The sequence below is a fragment of the Ursus maritimus genome, unplaced genomic scaffold (assembly GCF_017311325.1).
Source record: "Ursus maritimus isolate PB19 unplaced genomic scaffold, ASM1731132v1 scaffold_3, whole genome shotgun sequence".
Classification (NCBI taxonomy): Eukaryota; Metazoa; Chordata; class Mammalia; order Carnivora; family Ursidae; genus Ursus; species Ursus maritimus.
Window position 1 is genome coordinate 38,695,814 of NW_024425563.1, and position 12,232 is coordinate 38,708,045.

The following is a 12,232-nucleotide window of genomic DNA, read 5'->3' on the forward strand; positions in this document are numbered from 1 at the left end:
AAAACAAAACAAAACAAAACAAAACAAAAAAACCCACCAGACAGAAGGAAAGGAAAAGGAAGAAAAGGAAAGAGAAAAAAGGGGCAAAGATCTATATTTTTTACAACTAGTCGAACACAAATTTCCATGGCATCTAGAAACTTTTGTGTACACTTAGGAGCTTAGAGAAGGGAACTTATAAAGAAATCCAATAGGTATTCATTTTATATAAGTCTAATGATTCTTAGCTTTAAAAAAGAAATGTATTCTCAATCACAGGAGTACTAAAATGGCTTTTCTCTGCTGCTTTTTTCACTCCTCTTTAGGGGTTTTTGAAAAGTATGATGCTTCCACCACATTCCGAGAGTTTGGCTAGGCAATAGTCTTTCGGACCCAGGTCTTCTGATGGGCTTATCCCTACGTGCAAATGGGAAAGAAACCTGATATTTCACAAAGTTGTTCTAGCGTAGTCACCAGCAAATGCTCAATAAATTGCTGCCTTACCCCATTTCAAAACACAATTAATCCCTATAACCTCCCTGACTCTTCATTTTCATTGGTTTTTAATACAGACAGAATTATATAGCACTTTATGGCCTCTAATACTTTCCTCAATTGGAATTTAGTATCTTTTGTTGCCATGTGCTTCTAAAAACATTTTTTACACAAGCTTCTGTCTCTTGACAAGCTTTTGCTATCTCATCTGCACTTTTCCAGTTTTATGGGTTCTCTGATTTCATCACTCTTCCTGATTGGCAAAATTCTTTGAGAACATAACACTCCACAACATCACAGCCTAAGTTCAAGCAGCAGGAACGGGACAGGTTAAGTGAAAATGTGAGCTTTCTGGTTCGTCACTTCTTTGTATTGTTCCTCTGCCTCCCCATGGTCTCTCATTTGTCCCTGGTTTCAGAAGGAAGAATTCTTTAGACAGCTTCTTTATCCCTCTTATTTATGAAAGTTTGTTCTCAGTTGGCTAGTTGTCATTTTGGAAGGTAACTGACAAATGATTTAATCCTCAAAAGTCTGACTTTACTTAATTAAAATGCTCCCTGCAGTCATGAACGATGCACGTACTAGGTGCATTAGAGCAGTTGGTAATCCTGGTAGCTGACGATTTAATTTCTTTAATGGTTATAATATATCCATGAACTCAGAATGGTGACTATTTAGAAGACGAGCGCCTTCTCACAAGCACATGCATCACATCAGGGAAGCACCTCCTCTACTTACTCGGAAGGCTGGACTTTCTAATTTTGTTTTAACAAACTTTTACCATCTTTCCAGACTCTTACCGATGTGGAATAAAGTATACAGATGTGCAGACGTGCCAGACTCTAAATACATATTGGAAATTGGCTGGAAGTCAGTTATGCTTAGATGCAAGCTCCTAGAGTTTAGTCTTACTCTGCATCCCTTAACATCAAAGGGAAGATGGTCATATTTTCTTCTTCAACTTTGAGTTCCACATTCCTTTGGAAGAGAATGTGCTTGCTATCTTTGAGCATGGTAGACAAAATCCAGAGTAAGTCTATAAGCCATTTAGGTTAGGAGACATAATGGCACAGTTCCGGGCTATAGCCCCTAATGTAGCTCATGTATCTGCATATGGTAGATGTCAAATATGTATTTGTTAACTGTCAAATGTAATATCAAATGATGATAACAATGTGGTTGAAAGTAGATTGTTGACTTAGAATAACTACGCCTAAAAAAAGATTCCAGAATATGCAGGATACTCCCTGAGAAGAAGCACTGGTAAGGGGTTGACAAAAACTTACCTCATTAACAATTAAATGGTTATTATAATTTAGACAGTATGATACTAGCACAAGGTCAGGGAATTTCAACAATGGAACTAAATAGAAATCTCACCAATAATCCACACATTTGGAAACTGGCTATATGTAGAGGTGGCATTATATAACAAATTCCCTTGGAATCTCCTAGGTGATAAGAGTATCTTTTGTTCTTATGAGGCAACGGTTGGTGGGTCCTGAATGGGGGCTGGTCACAAGAAGGACTAAGCCATGATTAGAAGCTTGGAAATTTCAGCCCTATCTTTTAAATTTTTAAGGTGTGATTAATGGCCCAGAATATACTCTGGTACATTCTTGGTAAATGTCCCATGTGAGCATGAACAGAATGTGTATTCTGCTGTTATTTGATAAATTCTTGATAGATGTCAATTATATCCAGTTAACTTATGGCACTGTTGAATTCAGCTATGTCCATACAAGTTTTCTCCTTTCTGGATCTGTCCATTTCTGACGGAGGAGTACTAAAGTCTTCAACTATAATGGTAGAGTCATCTACTTCTTGGTGTAGTCCTATTAGTTTTTGCTTCACATATTTTATACTCTATTATTAAATATGTATTTCTTAAGGATTATGTCTTCTTGGAGTATTAATCTCTTTATCATTATGCAATTCCTTCTTTATCACTGATAACTTTTCTTGCTCTGAAGTCTGCTCTTGCTAAAATTAATATGACTTTCACTCTTTTGATTAGTGTTAGCATAGTATATCTTTTAGCATCCGTTTACTATTAATCTAATCTTTTTGTTAAAATTGAGTTTCTTGTAGACAATATATATTGGGATCTTATTCTCTGATCAGCTTTGACTACCCCTGTCTTTTAGTTGGTGCATATAGACCATTATATGTAAAGTGATTATTGATATAGTTGGATTGATATCTACCATATTTGTTACTTTTTTCTTCTTGCTTTTTTTCCTACTTTTGTCTTCCACAGTTTTTCTGCCTTTTGTGGTTTGAACTGAGCATTTTATGTAATTCCATTTTCTCTCCTTTTTTAAGAATATCAATTATACTTCTCAAAAAAATTTTTAGAAACATTTGAAGTGTTTCTTTTTTATGCTGATGCTTACCCTTTTGTCTTTTTTCCTTCCGTTTTGTGATCTCTGATTATGAGCATTTCTTTTCTTGATCTTACTCTGTGAGAATTCTAACGGCCTAAAAGTGAGATACTTTAAACTTGATAAAGGATTTCTGTTTGCTTCTGCTGTAATCCAAGAGGTTCTGGTAACTACTTGGGGCTCTTGAGCCCTCCTGGTTAGGCTCCTGCACACTGTGATACACTCTTATAACAGCATTTAATTTCAGGGTTAGCATGGGTATTTACATCTTGGACCAACTAAGCTTTCAGGTTAACTTATTCTTCACTTCCTCCTGCTAAGGTTTCAACTTATAGCTTTGCTGTTTGCTTGTTTGGGGCTTTGAAGATTTTGCTTATTTCTTGAAACTCAACAATGCCTTTTCAATGTAAGATTTAGTTGTTTTGTAGGAGGAGAGCTCTTCTGAGTATCTAAACCACTATTCTGTGGGTAATGGACATGTTTAAAATCTTTTTTTAGTTCTGTTAAATGTTAATTTTTTCAGTCAAAAGGATTACATGCCTCTCCCTCAAATATTCTTTAGACTTGGTGAGAATACACTACCTACCATCAGCATTTTAAATTTGCAACTCCTAAATTAGTTTAAATCCCTATACCCGAGAATGTATTATTTAAAATGTATCATACTGATGATTTAAGCCATTCTCTAATCACAAAAATTAAAATTTAAAAAAAAAAGAGTAAGATAAGTATAAGCTATTTAAAAATGAATTTCAACATGTAGCCAGTCTACAAGGGAAAAAAAAAAAAAGAGCAGTTATCTCAATCATATATCTATGCCTTTCCAAGTAGGTAGCATTCCACTGATTATCTACATTTTTTATATGTTGGGCATTTGGCACCATAAATATACAATCTATTTTGCTACAATAATATCTTCTTCAAAAAACAAGACTTACAAACTTATATGATTTAATATTAGCTTAGCTATTTCTATTCCATTCTATTACACACTTCCAAGGTATTAACAGAATTTGCAAACACCAGAGTCTGAGTATCACTATCAATTTGCATTAACATAAAACTCTTCTTCATACTGTCTGTAATTATTTCATGCCTCATAAATTCAACTTGGTCCCTGTGTATTAATTTACCCATAACTCTTCCAAGTCTTGTCGCCAAAATCTTGGCATATATCTTTATAGCACATTTAGTTATTTAAATGTGCCTATAATTTTCCAGACTGTTATCCCTCCCTTTTCTAAATTAGTAATAGGTACTTTGCTCATAGCTGGGGAAAACTCACCTTGTCCTGTTTGCTCCACAAAAACTTATCATACAAGGTGGTCAACTTCATCCTGAAATTATAAAATGACTCATTGGATAGCCATTTCTCCTGTTCTTTGCCCTTAGCAAGTTTTCAAATGTCATTTAGAGAAAATTAATTTGTCTCCACAGGACGTTCTAATCAGTGACATTGAGGATATATTTTCAAGCATTTCTTAGCTTTTAAAGTTAGCAGGAAATAAATCCACTGGAGTTATGACACCATTTTTTTTCCCCTTTATATGAAACCAATGGAAATGAGAAACTATTCTCTGCCATCACAGCACTCTGAGCCTGTTTTCCCTGGGGAAAACGTACTTAGATACAGGACAGAAACTAGGGTGAGACACTATGTTTGAGTGTTAAGGAAATTGTTTCTTAGAGGCCTGAAAAGTTAATGTGTCTCATTAAATTACGACCATGGAACAGTACCAGGTCGCATAGAAAGCCAGAGCTAGAAGAGGCTGAAGAAGTCACCTAACACTATAATATCAATTTCTCGGTAAGAAACTGAGGACTAGGAAAGTTATGTGATTTGATGAACTAATTAATAAAATATTGAAGATTAGAACTTAGGTTTCTAATTCTTTGATAGAGCTATTACTCTATATAACTTTGACAAGATATTAACCTATTTTTACTTTGATTAACCTTGATAACCTATCCTTTAATTAAATAATCAAAAACTTTTGAACATAATTCAGATGTAGGACACATTTCTATGAGTTAGAGCTCAGGAGATATTTCACAGACCTCATCATCAAGAGACTCATAATTCAAAAGAAGAAATAAATATGTAAATAATTAAGGAGTGCTATGTAGTGGCATAATGAGAATAGACGGACAGGAGTCAACTCTGGAAAGTTTCTTATTCCATGTTAAGTAATTCTGGCTTTATCTTAAGGGCCAAGAAAAGACACTGAAGGATTCCAAGCAGACAAGAGCTGGAATAATTTCACTGTTTCAGAAAGCTATAGCTATGCCAACATTTTAGAAGGTGACTGGGGGTGAAGAACAAGAGACTAATCAGTAGACTATTACATTATTAACACATAAATACAAAGAATGACTAGCCCATAGTCATTATAATGAATATGCAGGGAAAAGAACAGTTTGAGAATTTTTTTTAAGTAGATAAAATTGATGGACGGTAAAGACTTAGGCAGCTAGTACCACATGCAGTGATAAAGGATACTCTGGGAGGAACATATTTGTGTTGGAAGGCTAAAGCAGTATGCTTTAGTTTGGTTTACGTTGGTTGAATCTGAGGTTTTTATCTGTTGGATATTCAGATGAATGTCTGTTGTGTATGTGGTAAAACAGAATCTAAAAAAGATTTGGACTTATGATAGAGATTTATGAACATAAGAATGAGTGGAAACTGAACTTATGGAAATGGATGAAATTTTATAGCTTTAAGTAGAGTTAAAGGTTGAAAAAGGGTTTGTGGAATACCAATATTAAAGAAGAGGGTAGAGAAAGAAAAAAATAGAGTGGCTCAGGAAGTTAAAAGAAAAAAAAAGTAAAAACAAGGTATCATGAAAGATCATGATGGAGAGAACTTCAAAATAGAGAAAGTGACCCAAAGGGTCATGTCCTGCAGAGAGGTTAAGTGAGATAAGAATTTATATGCTTATCTTGGGTTAGTAACACAAATGTCTCTGGTGAACTAAAAAATAATAATTAATCTGTTAAATGATAAGAGAAAAGCCTATCAGAGAATTGAGGTATTAGTGAATCAGAGTTTTAGACGTGGAAAAATGCATGAAATCTATTCCTTCAGAAGCTTCTCTCTGAATAAAAGGAAAAGAAAATTAGAAAACCAGAGATGGAAAACATACAATAATGAGAAAAATGGGGTGTGTGGGTGGCTCAGTGGGTTAGCCTCCAGATTCTTGATTGCCCTGCACTGGCCTACTTAAACAATGAGAGAAAGAAGTTGAGAAATTCTATTGCAATATGAAAATAAAATACTCACCAAACATTTTAGGTGGAGGACATTTTAGAGGCTCATTCCAACCTGCTCACACATATAATCAAGTCCAAAGAGGACAAGTTATTTAGATAGTAACCACTGCCAATCAGTAACTGACCCAGGACCAAAACGGATGTCTCCACAACAAAACATGGTATTGCTGTGTGTTCTACTCAGTTTAACAGTTGGTAAAGTTTTGTTTTGTTTTTTTATAAGAAACTTCTATTACTAAGGCAACACCAATATTTTTGATCAAATATGAAAGGAGAATCTGAAAGATGTGTTCAATACCAATGGTAAACACAGAGCTGGAAAATGATCATTCCTGCCAATTTAGATTACATTAGGAACCATGTAGAATATTGTATGAAGTGATTCTGAGGAAGAGAAGAAGTAGATGTTCTACAAATCTCTTTCAACTGATTTTAAGGAACCTAACTATGATAATATTACTGTTTTTTTGTTTTTTAGTTTCTGTCTTTTACGTTTCTATCACTGTCCAGTTATATTTTTTCTTTAACTACTTACTATGATGAACATTTTGTCTTTCAAAGAGATTCCCAGAGATTAATGTCTATTCATCTATTACTTGTTTTCTCTTTAAAGATGTTCCTACACTTTACTAGTTCTTCTCTGAAGATAAGATCTAAAAGGAATTGGTTGAAAACCATCAGGCATTTGAAAGCATAGATTTTCCTTTAAATTGTTATTTTTAAATCAGTTTTACTACAAAGTTCTACCTAAATAGGACAGCTTAGTTACAGTTTATGTGTGCCATATTCTAAAACATTTGAAATGCCATAAAATGTTAATATGTCTATTAAACAAGAAAGCTTGAGATGAATGCTCAGAAAACTGACCTGGTGGGGTCTGTTTCCTTCAGTGCTGAGCCCCAGAAACCTCGCTACCATCCCAGAATTCAGTAAGTGCAACTGAATGAAATAATGACAAAAGTTCCCCCCAAAAAGGTGAAAACATATGCATCAGAATATGGGAACTTTGAGCAAGTGCATTTTGCAATAAATTTACAGGATCTGTGTTTGTGGTGAATTATTTATCACTAGCATGAATATCTGTCTCTCTTTGCCCAGTTACTTTGTATAGTTATCCTTGTGTCTGGCTTGGTTAGTACCTCCTTTCATTTTCAGAAATATCCATGTTTTGAAAGTAATTTATGTAGTCATCATATTCATTAGCTATACTCTTCAGCTTACTCATTACCTACATTCTTTCTTCCTATACTTTTTTTTTTTTAAGATTTTATTTTTTATTTGGCAGAGAGAGAGACAGCGAGTGAGAGAGGGAACACAAGCAGGGGGAGTGGGAGAGGAAGAAGCAGGCTTCCAGCGGAGAAGCCTGATGTGGGGCTTGATCCCAGAATGCCGGGATCACGCCCTGGGCCAAAGGCAGACACTTAACGCCTGCGCCACACAGGCGCCCCTCTTCCTATACTTTCTTAAATCTTGGATAATGTTGTGAAAATTGAAGAAACAGTTGACCCTGGAACAACACAGGATTTGGGGCAATGACCCCCATGCAGTCAAAAATACGTAACTACTAATAGCTTATTGTTGACTGGAAGCCTTACAGAGAGCATAAATAGCCAATGAACACATATTTTTTGTATGTTATATGAATTATATATTGTAAGTTAGGGAAAAAAATCTGATTAAGAAAATCATAAAGAAAATACATTTATAGTATGGTACTATAAAAAATCTGTATATAAGTTGAGCCATGTGGGTCAAACCCCTGTTGTTCAAGGATCAACTGTAACTAGAAGGGAGTAGAATCAAACGAATTCAGTCTAAAAGGTCTACGAAAAGGGTAGGTATACACAAAATGAAGTGAAAATTAGAATAATTATTTGAATTAGGCTGCAAATATATAGTTTTGCTTTATCTTAATACCTCAGGAAAAATTTTTGATTGAGTTATAAGTGTTTTAGAAATGACATTTCTCTAAATCATATACTTGTTAGAAAAAAGTAAACTAAGAAATATGATAAGAGCAAGTACGGAGAATTTAGAATTAGGAATGTCCTTCTAAAGACATTTTGAGAGAAGGGAATATCTACTTTGGAGAAAGAAAGCTAAATGTTTCCCTGTGAACATATTTCTAAAATGATTATGTAAGCTGATCAATAAGCTGAGGCCACTTATTTTATAAACATAAATGTATTAACTTTATAATTATGGATCTCTTTGATCAACTAAGAGTAAAGTTGTTTTTAAAAATAACTAATATTGCTAATCTACAACAGCTTTTAATTCTATAGTAACAGGAAACTTTAATAAGTTCGTTTGCACTTTGAATTTGTTTATTCCATTTCTACTAAAAATATATATTGTTGGACTCAGAGAAACGTAGTTCATGCTTTCAACCTCATAAGCTTCTGAAATTATGGCAAGTATAAATTGATAAGAAACTTTACTATCTATTTACCCAATAACCTGGGAATGAAATACAAAGCCGCAACAATTACTTTAGCAGAGCAACCATATAAAGCCCTATGCTTTTGATCAGGAAACACAATTTTAACTTAAGAATCTGCCCTTCCCTTTCAAATATCATCTCTTGGGGAAAGATAAGTAACTTAAATAAATAGCAGCCAACCCTATAAGGCCACTGTGCAGAATAGTAAAAAACTATAACTTACCCTACTGCAAAAATGAAATAAAGCTACAGTTAAGATATATATTTTTACTTTATTTCCCAAAATGACAAAATATTATAATATGTAAGAGAAAAGCATTGCATGGATATAAACTGCTGCCTTCATGTGGCCTACGTACCACTGAGGATATGTTATATGGTATGGGGTGGGGGCCAGGGGAAACAATAAACACATAATGTAGAATAGACTAAATGTGGGATGATGATAACATTAAATTAATGACTGTTCTCTGTGACTGAATGTGCCAATAATTACAACAGATCTATCAAGAAATCACAGAAAACTAGTGACTTTCTTCAGTAAGTCCAGAAATAGAAAACATTGGTTGGCGAAGAATAAGAAAAATCAGATAACTATTTAAGACAAGAAAATCAGCCAATTCCAAATGCTTTTTTCTTAATGGGCAACTTTTATTTTTTACCACTTCACTGATATAAAATACTTTAAAACTCATGCAACTAAAAAGGCTTTTGAATAAATGAGGAAATCTAGGCAAAAAGAAAGCATAAACAATAAAAATTATAATTGAGTAACAGGTGTTTACTAAGTTATGTGGTTTGAAAGTTGTTCGGGCTATTACTGGCTCATGCTCCTTTGGGTAAAACAAATTACAGTAAGCCTATAAAGACAGATTTTCTAATGTTGCTTTCTACTCTTCTCATGTGTCTACTCTACCACAATGATCTATTCTCTCCCTTCCTTAACTTCCCCCCCCCAATCCCGCCCAAAAAAAAATCCCACAACCAAGAACAAAACACTCTCTACACTGACAATGGAGCAACCTTGAGGTTTTTTTGCTAACTAGCGAGTCCTGGACCAAATCACAGCTGTGCTGTCTCCAAATCTCTAGCATAGGCTCAGCAGTGAGCATTATTAAACCCAGGACTCAGTTCCTCAAATGATATGAGCCATGATTTTAACCACTGCTCTTTGAAATATGAAGAAACTCATTTTCATGACAATTAAATAACTAGATTTGACAGGATATATCATTGCCTTATTGAGTACGGTATCAAAGAAATAGAAAAAAAAATGAAAAAAAAATTTTTTTTTAAGCCCCATAGCTGAACTTCCTTTTACTCTCATTCTTTCCTGGCCAATCTTCCAAAAGTCTTCAGTTTTTAACCATGTAGAAAATATATTTTCCTTAAGGAGGAAGACTATAAAATCATCAAGACCAGGAAGGAAGTCTGTTTTAATCCCCAACTGGATTTTAATGATAGTCCACTGCTTCCTTATTTATTTACATTTTATCTTTTTCATACAGAATTCTTGATGTCTTACATGAAGGAATCAGGATCCAGGCACCTGGGTGGCTCAGTTGGTTAAGGGTCTCACTGTGGATTTTTGCTCAGATCTCAGGGACCCCCCACTCAGCAGGGAGTCTGCTTATTTCCCTCCCCCCTGCCCCTCCCTGCACTCTCTCTCTGAAATAAGGAAATAAATCGGAAGGAAGGAAGGAAGGAAGGAAGGAAGGAAGGAAGGAAGGAAGGAAGGGGAAAGAGAGAGAGACAGGAAGGGAGGGAGGGAGGGAGGGAGGGGATTTTTCTGGCCCTGATATACATACACACCACCTCTCAATGCTCTGCTAGTTACTTCAAGCCCTGCAAACATTTTATTCCTTGTGGTCATCTTACTCTGTGGCAGAGCCTGTAGTTGCATACCAGGTATCCATTTACCTTTTCTTTCATAGAAGAATCCTATCTTTTGTTGAGGAGAGATCTTTAGCCAAGATCAATTTCTTAGCCTTTCACTAGGTGTGTCCACATTACTAAGCTCTTACATACTAATAGTATACGAGTGGGGATCCTGAGGAAGCTCCTTAAAGGGAACTGACTCCCCTGGGGTATCCAACCTCTTCTCTTTCCATCTTCATCCCTTGTGTTGCTCAGGACATAAACATATTGGCTAAAGCATCAGAAGCTATGTCGGGCCATAGAAAAACCTCAGAAATGGAAGCCATACACTAAATAGGAAAAAAATTAAACTCAGAAGCAGGATAGGCCCCTAATCACACTGTTGAATCACCATGCTAGACATGGACTATCTGCATCCAGGTTTCTTTCATCTGAGAGAGAATATTTCCTTCATCCACTGTCATCAAATTCCTGTTACTGACATCTCTACAATTTCTCACTGATTTGCTTGCTCTCTGTAACTTGGCAGAATTCTGATCAGTGACTCAGATTTACAGTAAGAAATTATTGCTCCAACCCTATCACTCCATCTTTCTGGTCTATAATAGCAAAAGTATATTTTAATTGTCATAGTAGGTTCTTTGACTATCTTCTGGGAGAGGAGAGTTAGGGAACTGAAATTTATTTTTCCTCTATCTCAATTATTCTCTACAGGTAAATATTCCCTATGACACAGTAGTTGGCCAATTAGGAATCTACAGCCGCATGTAGGTATCAGTGAGGAGGGGATTTCTCCTTTCCTGCCTGTTCCAGTGTATCACCTCATCCTTTTTCTTGAAACAATGATTTCAGATCAAGCTATTCTCTGGGAAGGGATTTCTGTATTGTTCTAAAGCCTGACAGAACTGGACTTGGTACCTGGCCTGGTGTTTCTGGTCATCCATCCTCGCACTATTACCCTAACTATGCCCCTCACTCCCCATGCCTGCCGGGAATCTTGGTGGTATAAGGGGAGTGCTTAACACAGATGCTCCCAGGCTTTCAATGTGTGATGCATGTGAATCTCCCTCCTTTCCCAACCTTTTCCTCACTTCCTGGAGCCCAATTAGTTTTACTCCTTATCCTCCTGGTGTTCTCTCTTTCTATAGAAATAATCTAATTTTATGTGGCTCTTTTTGACATGCACATTTCATATCTTCATAAGCCAAATTTCAATGACTTTCTTCCCAGCTCAAGTCCTGCAGTGCTACCTCAGAGAGAGAAGAAGAAGACTATATATCAGGGACTTTTGAATCTCCTAAAATATAGAGAGTCCAGTCTGGAGGATACAGAAAGAAAAAGAGTGAACTTCTACTTTCTCTTCAAGTTTAGAAAAAATATGACCCCTGTGAAGGTTAAACAGATAAAATCTAAAGCCTCACTTTTTTCAGAAATTTTTTCATCACATCTGGAAAAATTTAGGCAATCTCTAGAAATTCTAGAAAATGATGGCTTTCTATTTGACCTTGTGATCATTATATTATGCTTAATCAAAATCTCTGTTTAATCTTTAGGCATTTTTCTTTCACAGAGAATTTCTTTTATAATTGAGTAAACAAAGTTACAGCTTAGCCACAGATTCCCAATATCATATAGCCAACAACTTACCCAACTATATTATGTATCCATAGATATTAAATTTTAAGTTTTATTCTCTTCTTGCAGATTAGCAGTGTACCATAATAGAAACCACAACATAATCATTCATTTTAAAAGTGAGTAATCTTTCTTTTCTTCACCT